Below are 16,824 nucleotides of genomic sequence, written 5' to 3'. Positions count from 1 at the left end.
AAAACTATAATATGTCATCTAAAGTTAAGTCGTGCTAGGTACCAAGAAGAAAATAAAGTGTGGTATCCCAAAAAATAAAGAAAGAAATGCCCGAAGACAGAGCTTTCAAATGCTGTCAAATGCTGTGCTGTCTCATAGAGAGGGTAAAATTTAGCTTCCAAAGGGAACACTGTGAAAAACGTGAACAATGTGAGTGAATATGTCTTTTTCAAGCCACTAAAACTATGCGAGGAATATTCCTGAGGAAGAACTTGGTGAGGAATGAGAGTGGATGGTAACCAGGGCCAGATCAAGACTGGCTATAGATGCTGGCTACAAATTCGGGGTTTACTCTCAAGGCCAGAGAATAAATACACTTAGTATTTTTAAGGAAATAATTGACATAAAAAGAATTGCATTTTAAAAACAAACCTTTAAGGGCCAAGAGGAGACTTGATCGGAGAGCCCTGGAGATACAACCAGTGATGATAAGTTATAGAGAGAGCCAGAAATAGTGAAGGTTCAAATCAATCCAGAGGCAGTGAAAACAGAGGAGATAAATCTGACTGCTATTTAAAGGAAAGAATAGCAGGAGTTGGCAACTGATGTGACGCAAGTGATAAGGCAAAGAAGGAGCAAGAATGTCTTCCAGGCTTTGAAAACTACATAAATAGCAATGCCATTCACAGAGAGGCCGCAGCATCAAGAGGAGATAACATTCAATTTCAAAAACATTTAATTTGGAGTCATGTATAGAATATTTGTATGAATGTGTCTAGTATGAGTATGGATTATGGAGATTTGAGCTAAGGAAAGAGATACGTATATTGGAAATTTAAATGATCTAGCAGTATGTTATCAGCTAAACGTTGGTAGCACCCCCTAGCCACGATTTGTATGTTGAAGCCCTGGCCCCCCATTATACTGGTATTTGGAAGTGGGACCTTTGGCAGGTAATGAGGTTTAGATGAGGTCATGAGGGTGGGGCCCATGATAGGATTAATGCCCTTTTAAGAAGAGACACTATATAGCTTGCTCTCTCTGTGTGCTTAAGGTTACAAGAAGTCAACGGTCTGCAAGCCAGGAAGAGTTCTCACCAGAACTCAACCCTGCTGATTCTTTATCTTGGACAGCCCAGCCTCTGTAACTGTGGAAAAGTAAATACCTATTGTTTAAGCCACTCAATCTATTGTACTGTATTATGGAAGTTGGAGCTGATCGGTACTGGGTAGTTAAAACCAGGGAAGTGAATGACATCAGCTAACAAAATTGTGTTTAAGTAAAAAGACTTGCACAAGAAAAAACATCTAGGACCATTAAAACGAAGAGAAAGCTGAAAAGTTCATGAATAAAACCAAGTAAGAATGATCAAAAGCACAATAACAAAGATTTGGAGACAGGGTCATAGGAATCATTCCCTGTCACCCAAACATAATATGCTTTGCGTGGTGTCACATTCCCAACACTGTAGCACTATCACAATTTAACATCTAGAAGCCAAAAAAGTCTGAAATCTAATGAAACAAAAACATGACAATTTAGGAAATTAGCTTTGGTAAACATAAAATATGTTTAATTTGATTTTTGATATTATAAACATTCAAAGTTTTACATCAAGGTAAACTAAAAAGAGTGAAATGCTATGAGTATATTCACTTGGAGACATTTATCTCTAATTTTTCATATTGTATCCCATCCTATATTATTTGTTTTGCTTGATACCTCTGCAGAGTGGAAGGTGAAAAGTCAGTAGCAAACTATTTTGGAAACCAGAGAAAAAAATACTTCGGAAAGAAAATACAATCAATATTTTCAAATGCCATAAAACAGTTTTCTGGTAAGTATTAAAAGCAGCCATTAGATATAATACTAAAAGGGGATTAGCAGCCTTATAAAGAACCGTTTCAATATTGTGCTGGGAGGAAGAAATGATCTGTAGAACAGTGAAATTAAAGTAGATTCAGTAATAATTTAGTTGTGAAATACTCCAGACAGTGATACAGAGAAAGACAAAAATATCCAAGTATCAACCAAATAGAGTGAAAAGAAGCAATAGACACAGAAAGATGAAGGAATAAAAAGGGTATGGTTTTTTTTTCATCTTTTTTTAATATTAGAGAAACTAGTATATATTTATATGCGGAAAGGAAATGAAGAAAAAAGTGCTGTGGGCTCAAGCTGGCAGGCCCTGCCTGGTGAGGAACAGTGAAGGCAGGGCCACAGTCCGTCTACTCCAAAGGAAGCTATCAGCAGAGTAAACAGCCCACAGAATGGGAGGAAATATCTGCAAAGAATACATCTAACGGAGGTCTAATATCCCGAATCTATAAAGAAAACTTAAGCAATTCAACAAGCAAAAAACAACCCCATGAAAAGGCAGGCAAAGGACATGAACAGACATTTCTCAAAAGGTGACATACCTGCAGCCAACAACCATGGAAGACGTTCAGTACTACCAGTCATCAAATAAACGCAAATCAAAATCACAATGCGGTACCATCTCACACCAGTCAGAATGGTTCTTATTAAAAAGTCACAAAATAACAGAGGCTGGTGAGGCTACACTGAAAAAGAGATGCTTATACACTCCTGGCAGAAATGGAAATTCATTCAGCCACTCTGGCAGGCAGTTTGGAGATTTCTCAAAGAACTCAAAACAGAACTACCATTATGCCTAGCAATCCCATTACTGGTTATATACCCAAAGGAAAATAAATCTTTTACCAAAAAGAGACATGCACTTGTATGCTCACTGTAGCACTATCCACAGCAGCAAAGAGGTGGACAACTAGATGCTCATCAATGGTAGATCGGCTTGAGAAAGTATGGTACATGTATACCATGGAATACTGGACAGCCATTTAAAAAGAATGAAGTTGTTTTATCCTCAGCAACATGCATGCAACTAGAGTCCTTTATCCAAAGCAAATTAACACGGGACCAGAAAAGCAAACAGCACATAGTCTCCTTATAAGTGAGAGCTAAATTTTGGGTATACATCAACATAAATATATGAATAACAGATAGTGGAGACTACTAGAGCAGGGAGAAAGTGTGGGGAGCAATGGCTGAAAACTGTTGGGTACTATGTTTCACTACCTGATTGACAAGATTAATTGTACCCCAAACCTCACCATCATGCAATATACCCAGGTAACAAACCTGCAAATGTACCTTTTGAATTTAAAATAAAAGTTGGAATTATTTAAAAGCAGGAACAAAAAAAAAAACTAGTGAAAGGAAAAGCAAGAGAAAGAGGATACTTTTTTGTGAGATGGCTTAGGAGTAGGGTGCTAGAACTCATTGAGAAAGTATTAAAACTTTGGTCACTAGGGGCCAGGATATATTGAATACTGATGAAATAACTCAGTATTCAATATATCCAGGACCATATATAGGCCATGAATTTTTCCAGGACCAGATGTAGACCAAGAATTTTAATGGATATTTTTTCACTTAATGGTTTTTATTTTCCTCCATGTAGAAAAAGGATAGGTGAAGAGTTAGTTGTAACAATGAGTAAGGGCATGTGTAAATAGTGGTCTTGGGAAGGCTGAAAAAGCTGTCTGGGTGCATGAGTGACAGAGCTAACTAGAGCCACTGTGGCAAGCAGAATTCCAAATACAGCTTCCTTGTGATTTATTTGCTCTGGTTGTTCAATCAGATATGAATCTTGGTACCCCTGTGAAGGGATTTTGCAGATATAATCAAAGTCCAAGTCAGTTAACCTTAAGATAGAGAGATTATCTGAACGGGCCTGGTTTAATCAGACGAGCCTTTTAAAATCAGGACGTTTTCTGAGCTGGTGGCAGAAGAAGAAGTCACAGATATCTGAAAGCATGAGAAAGTTTCAGCATGTCATTACTGACTGTGCAGATGAAAGGGGCCACATGAAGAGAATTGCAGGCGATCTCTAAAAGCTGAGTCACTTCAAGCAAATCGCCAGCAAGAAAGTGAGGTTTCAGTCCAACAACTGCCACCAGCAGGCTTCTCCAAACAATTTTAACAAACTTGGACGCCTTTTTTTTCAAAGCCTTTAGTTCAGAGACCAGGTTGGGCTTCATGAGACTCTAAGCAGAGAGCTCAACCAAGCCAGCCGGAACTTCTAATGACGAGAACTGTGAGATAATATGTAGGTATTGTTTTTAGTGATTACGTTTGTAGTAATTCATTACACAGTAATAATAACTAATGCAGACATATTATGGTGTTTTTCAGATGAAGCTGAGGTCCACTGATCTATATTTATCCCGAACAAATGGTTTTATCTGGGATCCCTCATCTGCAAATCAGTAACAGTGGGGAGCTGGATTGATTCAGACTTTAAGTGTGGTAAGTGGAAAGAAAGGACAAGGTGAAGAGGTCGAGAAACACTAAAATGATGGAGTTGGATTTGTCGCTGGCTACACAAAGAATACGAGTTAAAAGTGAAATGGTAGAGAGTAAAGAAGAATGATATTTTAAAGGACTTTTGCTCCATAAATCAGTCTATCTGAAGAGCAGGATAATGAGAGTGACATCTCTGGGAAAAAGAACAGGGTGCTTACTACCCTTCAACAATTCAGAAATGAGACAATTATTTGTGCAGCCTTAGATTTAAAAAGCTGGTGCAGAGTAGAGGGGAGGTGCCCTGGGCTTATGAAGTTAAAACATCACAAGGCTTACATGCTGTAAGACAAGGATCCCGAGGTCTCCTGCTGGTTAGAGAAGAAGACAATGGTACAAGTGGTAAAGGGGTGAAGAGTATTTCTAGCTTCAGGAAAGAAGGTGGCAGAGTCTAACGAAATGACTTTGAAAGAAAAAAATTTTATTGGAAAAGTGAAAGAGCAGTGATTTATATGTGATATAGGAAGCCAGAAATGTGGTGTTTCTAACTTTGGGCTTTTAGATGAATGAGAGAGAAAAGGAGTGGCCTCTATTCAAGAGTCTTGCAGGAAAAGAATGTCATCCTCAAAAGAGACTCAGGTTCCTTTTAACACAAGAAATGAAGAAAAGTACTCTATGAAGCATGTGAGGGTATAAATACAGAAAAAACTTTAGAGGGCTAGAAGGAACTAAAAGGTAAATTAAATGGTATTCAATACGTTTGTTCTTCTGTAAGCAAAATTTATGGAAATTCTCAATTCAAAGGAAAGAAGGATGGAAAGTAGGAGGGAGAGAGAGAAGGAAGAAAAGAAAGAAAGAAAATATCCAAATTTCTGACTTAGAATTAGTAATATTCCAGATGGAAAGTAATTTTGCAGTAGATCCCTTCAGATATAGACAAATGGAAACTTACTGTGGTCCTTTTAAAATACGTCCATAAATTATTTGATACTCCTTTCTTGAAAAGGTAGAAACTCAGTCTCACTCCACTTGAGCACAAGCTACACTTAATGACTTGTTCCCAACAAATAATCTATGGCAGACGTAGTGGTACATGGTTCCAGAGACCACGTCATAATACAAGGCACCATGGCTGCTTTTATTTTGTTTGTTCTCTTGGATCACTCAATCTGGAAGAATATGGCTGCCATGTCGTGAGAAAACTCAAGAAACCCTGTAAAGAGGTTCCTGTGTTGAGAAACTGAGGCCTCCAACCAGCAGCCATCTTTGAATACAAGCCTCCAGCCTATATTAAGTTTCCCAGATAGCTGCAGTCACAGCCAACAGGTTGAATGTGACACCATGAGAGAAACCAAGGGACAAACACCTAAACTGCTTTTGAATTCTTAAAACTCAAGAATTTGAGTGTGTGTATAGCTATAAAAACAGTATGTGATAATTACATTTCTTCTAATCTTTAGGTTTGGAGGTTGCTACATAGCAATAGATAACCCACAGAGTCAGAAAAGGTATATGGTGATACTTTCGAGTTTCCAACGTCAGTGTATGCTTGGGAGAAAGAAAATCCACAAGCCAATTAGTCTGGGTATACAACAAAATCATTCCGAAGGCATTCCCTATCAAATCTCATCTCTGAATGATGACTTCTAACACTCTTCTCTCACCACAGTCTGCCATTCAAGTCTGTATCACTGGCACCCCATACAGAACTCCACTGCTAAATTTATCTTCTAATTAGGCCAGTCTTGAAAAATGCACTTATAAATGTATAGTGACGCTCACTGTAACTTCTTACATTGAGGTTCAACATTTCTTTCTAATTTAAAGGCTCTCAATTTCTAATGACCCACTCAACCCATCTTGCCCTGTTTAGATTTATTTTCTATTATTCCTAATACTAATCCTATAAACCACACAGGCCACCAGATTCACACATCAAGGCTTTTGTCAATTCTATTTCCCCATCTCTCCCATGCTATCTCATTCAACCACCCCACTAACATCTACAGCTCAGCTATTCCTCAAGGCTCACCTCAAGTTCTTGCTTCTTTAGAAGACCTTGCCAACAACATTTACCCATAAAAATCTCTCAAGTCAAATTCCTATTTCACTTACGAATGGGGTATTATAAAACAATGATAACTCATAATTGGATACTACCCTGCCTCTGGTGGTTTGTGCTGTATAACTTGACATTTAACGATGTCAGTCAGTACAGTGATTCACTGGGGTGTATTATATTGCTTTGTTCACACATTGTTTCCTATGTGTCTGTTCCCTAATTATGTCATACATTCTTTTACTGAGAATGATAGATCACACTTTTCTTCTCTATATTTTCCACATCATCTCGGCTAGGTATATATAAGTCAAGTAATTGCTGTGCTGTCACTCTATGTTGGGTTTTTCAGAGACCATTATTTTCCTCTTCACTTACAGCCAAGGCACAGAACTAAACATTTTCAAACTCCTTGCATTTAGAAGGGGCTCTGTAACTAAGTTCTGGTCAGTAGAAGCAATATATGCCACTTCCAGATATGTTTCATAAAAATCTCACACACGAAACTTTTCACTCCATCTTCTGTTTTTGCAGCAATCTGGAAGGTCACTTAAAGATGATATGGCATCATGAACTGCATCTCTAAGACACCGCTTAGAGGAAACACACTCTACAATGGTACCCAAGCATCTGCCTTCCCAGGAATATCTGGACTGGATTAATTTGTGGGCAAGAAGGAACTTTTATTTGTTAAGCTCCTGAGATTGTGATTTTGATTACTATAGCTGCTAGCATCAGTTATTTCATTCAGAGATGGAACATGAAAATAAATAAGGCCCTACACTTGAGGAGTTCAAAGTTTAGGTAGGCAATTGGGTTTAAAGAATAAAAGAAGTTTTAAGGTTTCCTGTTTCTAAACTCTAATTTACCATTCTAATAACCTGGGTCTCGAAATTGAAGAAGCCACAATCAGTAACATTTTTGTGTTTGTTTTATTGCAAATGTGGTTCTATATGTCAATCAGAACTAGACATGTATTCCAAAAATTGATACAGGTAGTCATAAAGCTTTATTAAAATTTATCACTGACTGGGTGCGGTGGCTCAAGCCTGTAATCCCAGCACTTTGGGAGGCCGAGGCGGGTGGATCATGAGGTCAACAGATCGAGACCATCCTGGTCAACATGGTGAAACCCCGTCTCTACTAAAGATACAAAAAATTAGCTGGGCACGGTGGCGCGTGCCTGTAATCCCAGCAACTCAGGAGACTGAGGCAGGAGAATTGCCTGAACCCAGGAGATGGAGGTTGCAGTGAGCCGAGATCGTGCCATTGCACTCCAGCCTGGGTAACAACAGCGAAACTCTGTCTCAAAAAAAAAAAAAAAATTATCACTAGAAATACTTGTTTTTATTTGGTAAATGTGACTTGATTTCACTATAAAAAAACTAATAGTCTTTTCATCTTTGTTAACTATAGGAGATTGGTCAGAGTGGTGGGAGAAACTATAGGGAAAGGAACAGATCCTGGCCGACCGATGGATGAAATGAGTACTCAGACACAGGTATGCGGTGTAAGAGCAGGTAGGGGACTGCTTGACTCTAGTGGTCAAAGTGTAGCAGCCCAGAAAAGCTGGAGCTGCTTAATTTTATTCACTGCAGGCACAAACAGGCCACAAAGGATGCAGTCAAGTGCAAGGTTATGACCCTGATGTCATAAGAATAACCTTGAGTAAAAAACAACTAGAAGCTGTCCTGCCCCTATATCTAGACCTTCAGATAGCACTCTCTGATTATGCAGGGCATACAGAACATGTCCTTCCGGCTGACACGCTACTCCAGTTCTTAGCTCATATTCCTGTAGTTATGCCTAGTTCACTCCCCTAGACCTAACGCTTTAATGCTTTTTCCTGATGGCTCTGGTAAAAATGGAACAGCAGCTATCTGGTGGGAACTGCATAACTCTCTGTTGATCTGAATTTACTAGCACTCAGAGAGCTGAAGTGGGAGCCCTAATATTGACTCTGAAAACCTTTCCGCTCCCCATCAATACTGTTAGTGACTCTGCTTACTCCATTTTTTTTATTGCAAAAGCTTGAAACAGCTTTCATTAAGTTCACCCTTAAATCCAGCCTATGTGCCCTTTAACTTCAGCAACTGCTGATCAACATATACATCCTATTTTTATTACACACATTTGGGCCCACAGCTTGTTGCCTGGTCCACTGGTGTATGGCAATGATCGAACAGACCTGCAGGTTATGATGTCACTGCTTGACCACGCCACCCAGTCACATCCATTTTTCCACCAAATTTGGAAAAATGCTTAACTAAACACTTTCAACTTACCCAAAGACTAGCTAAACCAATTATCCTGCAATGTCCAGACTGCCGCCTCACAGGCACATCCCCTCCTTCAACACGTGTTAACCCTAGAGAACCAGCAACTAATAAGTTGTGGCAAACCGATGTCACACACATCCCTGAATTTGGAAAACTAAGATATGTACGTGTATCCGATGATATCTATTCCCTCCTAACTAGCACACAGGCTCTTCCTGGAAAGTAAGCCCAATATGTTATTAAACGTCATCTCTTAACTTTTGCATTTATGGGGCAGCCCACAAAGATTAAAACTGATAATGGTCCGGCTAACACCAGCTCACAATTTCACCAATTTTGTCACACATGGGACATCCAACATTCCACAGGTATCCTGTACAACCCCCAAGGACAGGCCATAGTAGAACATGCCCACTCCACACTTAAAAATATGCTCAGAAAACAAAAAAGTAAGGACCTTGCAACACTATTGGCAAAAGCCTTATTCACCTTTAATATCTTAAATCTAGATAATTTTAATCAGTTATAGAAAAGCAATTTGTAAAAATCACTCAAGATATAAAACCTTTGTTTCTATGGAAAGATGTGAATAGTAATGTCCAAAGGATTGCTAACTTGGGGAAGAGGATACACTTGTGTTCACACCCCCTCAGGTCCTCTTTGGATTCCAACACAAAACATCAAACCTTTCCATGGTGTGGCAAGGACGAAACCCAGTACCACAAATGAAGGAAATGACCCTGCAGGACTCGTAGCCCTGGACACTATGGCTTCCTCAGATGACACAGGCCCTGGACATTACCTGGGGGATTCAGAAGAAAACTCAGAAGGCTGAGTGAATCCTGCTCCAGACATAGACGCCATTCTCTCCAGATGATTTGTTCCTTGCTATGCTAAGTGTTGTACATTGCAACTCTTGTTGCGTATTAACCTTTCTTATTCTCTCACTCTGCCTGCAGCCTGCACCTGCACCTGCTACCCTCTACTGGGTCCATCTTCTAGATCCACCTTTTTTCCGCCCTGTTACTTGGGCAGACACCCCCTTCCCAGTCTCTAACAATGTGACTGATTGGCTATGAGGGATTAACCTACCCCTGGTGGGGTTCACCAATAACAGCCCAATAGAACAATGTACAAAAACACATCTCCTGGATAGACCCCCACTCCTGGGGGTCACTCTTTGATTGGAATAGAATATTACTGATTATGTTCATGTTTGTCATGTTACCTACTGGGTCTAGGATGCAAAGCTGGAACACAAACTGGAACCACTGCACTTGTCAAGCCTGGTGCTGTACACATCTGTACTCTTCAGTTAACAAAACCTGATGGGAAAAAAAAAAGAAAATGGGGAGATTCAGGAGATCAGTCAGAGTGGTGGGAGAAACTATAGGGAAAGGTGCAGTCCTTCTGGAAGGTCAGAAGGCTCTGCAAAGCTCTGGGGAGAATCACTGAAGGCAGTTGTATAACCCTGAGGTGGAGGGCAAGGAGTAGGTACAAGGGAGTGTAGGGGAATTTATCTTAACAGGCTTGTTTACTTAATGTTGCCCAGGAACTGACAGTCCATTATCCCTGCAAGTGACTGCTCCAGAAAGGGGGAACAATAAATGTTAATTACCTGCAGATTGCATCTGCCTCAGGCTTTCAGCATTATGCCTACACTGAATAAAAGTAAGCAGCTCCTGCTTTTCAGGGCTGCTGCACTTTGGCCACTAGAGCCAGGAGTTCCTCTACCTGCTCCTACACCACATACCTGTGTCTGAGTACTCATTTCATCTGTCGGTCAGCCAGGGTCTGTGGGACAGACCTGGCAAGTAACATTGCTATAAATGTCTATCTGTATCAATGTGCTCTTGCATTGCTATAAAGAAATACCTGAGACTGGGTAATTTATAAAAAGAGGTTGACTTGGCTCACAGTTCTGTAGGCTGTACAAGTATGGTTCCAACATTTGCTTCTGGTGAAGGCCTCAGGAGGCTTACAATCATGGCAGAAGGGAAGAGGAGCCAGCATATCACATAGTGAGAGGGAACAAGAGAAAGAAGGGAGAGGTCCCAGACTCTTCTAAACAACCAGATCTAAGTGAGCAAGAACTCAATTATCACCAAGGAATGGTGCTCAGTTATTCATAAGGAATCCACCTCCATGATCCAGTCACCTCCCAGCAAATCCCACCTCTAATACTGGGAATGATATTGCAACATGAGATTTGGAGGGGACACACTTCCAAACCACACTATCAGTGCATATGTAGCATGTTGTGAAATAAACTAGATGATCCTGCAGATCACACGTTTTCATGGTGATTTTCCTATTCTGTTAACTATTTGTATTACATGATTAAGCAAAAAATGATTTGACTTTTAAAAATATTAAACGTTATATTAGTCCATTTTCACACTACTATAAACAACTGCCCGAGACTGGGTAATTTATGAAGGAAAGAGGTTTAATTGACTCACAGTTCTACACAGCTAGGATGGCCTCAGGAAATTTACAATCATGGTGGGAGGTGAAGGGGAAGTAAGGCACATCCTACATGGCAGCAGAAATGAGAGAGAGGGAGGAAGGAGCTACCACTTTTAAACCATCAGTTCTCATGAGAAGTCACTCATGATCTTGAGAACAAGGGGGAAACCCTCCCCGCTGATCCCATCACCTCCCACCAGGTCCCTCATTCAATATGTAGGGATTACAATTTGAGATGAGATGGGGACACAGAGCCAGACCATATTAAGTGTTGTTGGTATTAAGCAGTGTTCTGAGGTCAAACTTTTTTGGAGTGTATTCTATATGCTTTCATTTTTTGAAAACTTAAAATCATTTTGAAATGGGTCCTCTTATTCATGTCAGCTTAGTGGTGACAAGGGCAGGCCTACAAATTAAATTTGTCCTTGATCAGTAGGAAGAAAGTGAAACTCGGGACATTTGAGATGCAGCACATACCTGCTGTAGGCTGGCATATGGCTGTCATTGGTCTTACACTGGGGAAAAAAAAGAGACCAGGATTTTTATTTTAACCTTGAATTAGCATCACCTGTGGTATTGGTGGCTTATCTAGTTCTAAGAACACTTACTAATTTTAGGTAGAAATAACTTTTCTATTTATTAAGAGTCAGGAAAGCATAATTTTACTCTCTTCTGTCAGAGAAGGCTAACATATTATTTAAAAGGTGATCTTTAAGCATGCAACGCATTTAGTCTGTGTCACGACAATAATTCCATGCCACAGATTTAGCTCTAACAGTGCAATTTAATAACCTATAAGAATTTATCAGATTTGCATAAATTGTAGGTTATATGATCAATGTAAGAAATTTAAAAGAATTTTTTACTGTGATCCCAGTTTTAATTGCTATGTTTTTCTTTTGATTCAATTCTCATTCTTTTGGCTGTTTAATTCTTTTTCCTAAAAGACCTACTATCTTTATAGTCTAGTGTTTCATTTTCACGTTCTAACATTCTTTGATGTGCTCTATAATCCTCTAATTGCAAAAGTACTATATGTGTGTATGTGTGTTTATGTACATACACACATATGTGGTGCTTTTCATTGCTGTAATTTTATTTCTTCTAAAATCCTTATATTCCATAGATATTTAATGTGTCCTCTAATTGCTTGTCAATGTGCCAGGTAATTGGATATCCAAGGTGAACAATAATGACTTTCTCTGATTCCATAGAACTTACCATCTAGAGAAAGGACACTAAAAAATTATATTAATAAATACAACTGAGTTTTATGATGCTATGATTGTTATCTCAAGGAAGCATTTTATTTGACCTAACTAGAGAGATCAGAAAAGAGCTTTCCTGAAGATAAGTGTAAGTTATCTGAAGAAGGGGCAAGAACATTTTGGAAAACTGTAGCAACAAATGTAAAATCCAGTGGCAGGGCCCAGAAAGGGACCGCGGAGTTTCTGAAAGAGACACTCTGAGAGAAGGACAGAGAGTAGAGTAAATTTCAATATGAGTTGATACTAGAGCTGTCAGTTGGGTTCGGGGCAGGCAGGAGATAGCCCGTGTTAAGAAACTAAGTCTCCATTTTAAAAGCAACAGTAAGCCATTGAATAGTTTCAAGAGTGGGGTGGCATAGTTAAGAGTTCATTAGAAAGAAAATATATCTAGGGAGGTAGGGGAGGGAGCAAATACAAAGGTACCATCTCCCTGTTCAAATCACTAGTCATCCCTTTCTGAAGCAGGCTATAATCACCTCACAGATATGAATAAAAATCTTTTCTTGACTGTGGCATCTATTACCATCCAAGCATCTCATAAATGAAAACCTAACTGGGTATCAGGCTCCCAGCTGGTATCCGAGTAATAGGAAGCCATCTTAAGTGGGTAGGGAGCAGCATGTCCCAGTGAATCGAAGAATAGTAAATTTCCCCAAGAGAGCTATGGATCATTGACTGAAAGTTAATGTTAAGCTGCCCTCATGCCTGGAAGCAGGTGCATTAGCAAGGCCTCATTCCTGAGCTTTCTTTGGATGTTTCCAACCCTGCTGAGCTGATGAAAATGAAGTCCTTAATTTCAACTATGGTCATTAACCCCCTACTTTGTGTTTTTACAAATCATTAACATGTCATTTGTGTTCACTTTAAAGATAGGCTTCGTGCTTAGGGACCTGGGGCTTCAGGGCAACGGAGACCAAGCATTGAAGGGGAAAATGCACGACAAATCCCCAGGACAAGGCTGTGCTGGTCACCTGGTACACGCACACACACACACACACACACACACACACACACACTCTCTCTCTCTCTCTCTCTCCCCCCCCATATATATATAACCAGCTGTGGTATTAGTGGCTTATCTATCTCTAAGAACACTTATTAATTTTAGGTAGAAATAATTCTTATATGTATTAAGAGTCAGGAAAGCATAATTTTACTCTTCTGTTAGAGAAGGCTAACATATTTAAAAGGTGATCTATATATATATATATGTTTGTGTGTGTGTATATATTATATATATGTATTTAAAAAGTGATCTATATATGTGTGTGTCTATATATATATACAAACACACACACACACCTTCTAATACATATATATAATCTCTGAATAATGCAGATGGCACTGGGATTACCTCTTGAACTATGAAAAACAAAAGCAAGAACACTAATGCCATCTAGTATGAGGAAGCACAGTTGCAATATCTGAGAACCATCACACATCCCGTAGCCATGGCACAGTACAGCGCCAGTAAGGAGGAAAAACAACAACAAAAACTCTAGGAGATCTCTAGCTACATTTCACTTGAGTGCAAAATGCAAGTTTAGGGTAAAATCATCAAATCAGTTCAATTCCTCAAGCACTGAGCAGGCATTGTACTAACCAATCTCATTCCTGCCCAAATGGTCTTTTCAACTCTATGTGCCTCATTGCTTTGTAATTACTGTAATCAAACGACTGCCTCCAGTGCACCTTCATATGCACCCTTTGCCCAATTTGTTCCCTTTGTACTTTCCTGACCTTTCTTTAAGCCTCGTAGTTAAAGTTCCTGAGTTCCGCCTCCAGAAAGACTCCTCAGGAGGTAAAAGTGCAAGAACAGCTTCTCCCTTCAACTCACCAATCGGTATTTAGCAGTTGTTCATGTACTCATTGCAATACTTTTATTATTACTTCATTCCTGTATGTTATTTAGTAGTAAATCTCAGTTCCCTAACTCAGTGCAAACTCCTTCATGCCAGAGACCTAATGGAATAATACATTAAGTGTGGTGTAATAAATAATGTTTAAGCTATTGGAGTCAGATGCAAATCAAAGCCAGCTTTTTGCTCTCATTGGTTTCAGTAGTGAAAATTTCATGTGAAGGTCTTTAGATGTTAATTTTAATCTTATTTTTCTTGAGTAATTTAGTTCCTAAAATAATATTGCTAGTTAATTAAATCTTCTATGCCTGTATTCTGACATTTCTGTAATTTAGGAATGCTCCTACTTTATATACAACTTCATATATTTTTTAAATTTTATAATATTTGTATTTATTAATTTTAGTAATTATAGAGGAAGAAAGCAGAAAATGATCTTTGGTAGACAGATAACGGATCTCACATACAAGCCTGTTCATTGGGCTTTACTGGCTGCATACAGACTTTTGAAAATAATGTATTAATTTTATATCATATGGACATCTAAAATGAACATGCATAATTATATATGCACAAGAGGATGAGAAAAGAAAAAAAAAGAAAGATGTGGTATGACACCTTATAGCTATTAATACTTTAAGCTATTTTTACCTTGACAATGTGTATGATTTTTCTTATAACACATAAAAAAGCTCTACTCTCTTATAGTCTTTCCTATGAAGAATTTATTATTATAAATATCATTTAATCTCACTTTTAAAATGTAATGAACAAGAAAACAAACATCATTCATTCCTGATTTGGCACTAAAGACTTTTCCTTAGGCATGAAGTAAAATCCTAGTCATAATGTTTTGCCTCCACTGCAAATAAAGCTCTTCAGCACACTTTTATATCAGAAAATACATTTGATGGATGATCAACCTCATTTTTGAAATATATTTATTTTTCTCCAGTATGCCAAAAATAGCTTTAAAGCTTAAGAGCATAACAAGTCACATCTATTTCTTATTGGGAAAAAGGCTCTTGCATTATTGCATTTGTACACAATCGTCATCATTCAAAATTACTTTTCCTCCTAGTGAACAACACTTCTCGTTATCCATGTGTTGGCCACTGGCAGAGCTGATGTTTTATTTGTTGGCTGATTTCCCATATGCAGTGCCTTCATATTTTGTTCCTTTTTTGACTGTATAATAATTCACTGTATATTTTAGTTGTGACCATACTAACAGCAGGTCTTTGTACTGCATTATGATATAAAAAGATTTCATGGAAAGCAACATAAAAGAACTCTGTAAAAGCTATTTTCACCCAGAAATTTTAAGTCACTTGATAAAATAATCGTGTTAGACTGAAATAAGGAAAATGTTAAAATACAAGCTTTCTTTCTATTTTTATATTAAAAATGTATGTTATACCTAAAACAGACTCTTAAAACTACATAACCCTGAAGACATAGGAACTGAAGCAACTTGACGAGTTTTTTAAGGATTAGAGTTAAGATTGAGAGATAAACATAATGAGGATTAACGATTATGCCTCAGAACACTAATATATCAGATTGTTCTCGGTACCTTCCAATGTTTTGTCAGTCTGATAACACATATTAGAAGAGTGAATATTCAACGGCCTGTTAACTACTCTCTTTGCAAAGCTGACATTGGCTATGAGAGTTTACTTTGCAGGGAAGGCTGTTGTTTTAAAATTGGCATCCTGTAAAGTGAAAACTGATCTGCATTATGCATGAGAAGATCAAGGTGATATTCTTCCATAATCTCTAACTTCTGGGGGGCAAAATAATATTTCATGGACATAGTTTGCTTTTATTTAAAATGAGCAACTATATTATTCTAATTTCTTAGATCATAGGTCTTTCCTTTGAATCTATGGTTGATTTTATTTAGATTCAGTGATATGTACCATCTGTGATTACTTATTTGCCAAAATTTTCTATCAACGTGTGGCAGATTTTTTGAGTATTTATATTGAGCTATTTTTGCTGAATCCTAGGATATCTGTAAAAAAAAAGATCTGGGTTATCTCAAAAAAAATGTCAGCTGTCTAGGACTTTAGGATTAAGCTCTCCAAAAACTCAACCCAGATGGCAGAACACTTTCACCCTCTTGCTGCTTCCCACACCCAGCTGGAATTTTGACCCAAGCCCTCTACTAACAGGTTTTTTTGGCATGTTTGCCAAGTGGGAAGGAAAGAGCAAATGAATTTTAGAACCAATATACTCATGGATGCACATCTAATATATGAATAATTTTATTAAAAATTTTAAATAATCATCTTTGATTTCCTAATATGAAAAAAACTCAGCAAAATAATTTCCAATCTCTAGATCTCGACATTTTCATCTGTAAAACATTGAATTAGATGTGCTGAAAAGATACACTAAAACCCCTTCCAGATTTAATACTTTTCATTGACTGGAACACAAATTCTTCTAAGCCTTTTACAGATTAGTGGCTATTGGACCTGGCTTCCACAGGGTATGCATTACATAACACCGAAGAAGAAATACAGATTTTGAGGAAGGCATCAAGGCATAATGGTAATAAAGGTTTCAACAACCACAGC

General features: G+C 38.3%; 2 long non-coding RNA genes across 2 annotated transcripts in view; one reads left to right on the top strand and one right to left on the bottom strand.

Moving 5' to 3' along the window:
• The window catches only part of LOC144579447 (uncharacterized), a 250,723-nt gene that overhangs the window by 193,958 nt on the left and 39,941 nt on the right, over window positions 1-16,824 (bottom strand). The window contains exon 2 of the long non-coding RNA XR_013526991.1: window positions 9,876-9,968. This is a non-coding gene — a long non-coding RNA (uncharacterized LOC144579447). The remainder of the gene's footprint in view (window positions 1-9,875; window positions 9,969-16,824) is intronic.
• Window positions 1,715-11,404, top strand: LOC128929783 (uncharacterized). The gene is made up of 3 exons (XR_008476901.2): window positions 1,715-1,816; window positions 4,198-4,311; window positions 6,899-11,404. It is a non-coding gene; the product is annotated as an uncharacterized LOC128929783 (long non-coding RNA).

This window comes from Callithrix jacchus, chromosome 15 (genome assembly GCF_049354715.1).
Source record: "Callithrix jacchus isolate 240 chromosome 15, calJac240_pri, whole genome shotgun sequence".
NCBI lineage: Eukaryota > Metazoa > Chordata > Mammalia > Primates > Cebidae > Callithrix > Callithrix jacchus.
The sequence above is the reverse complement of the archived record's forward strand: the minus strand, read 5'-3'. Positions and strand labels throughout refer to the sequence as shown.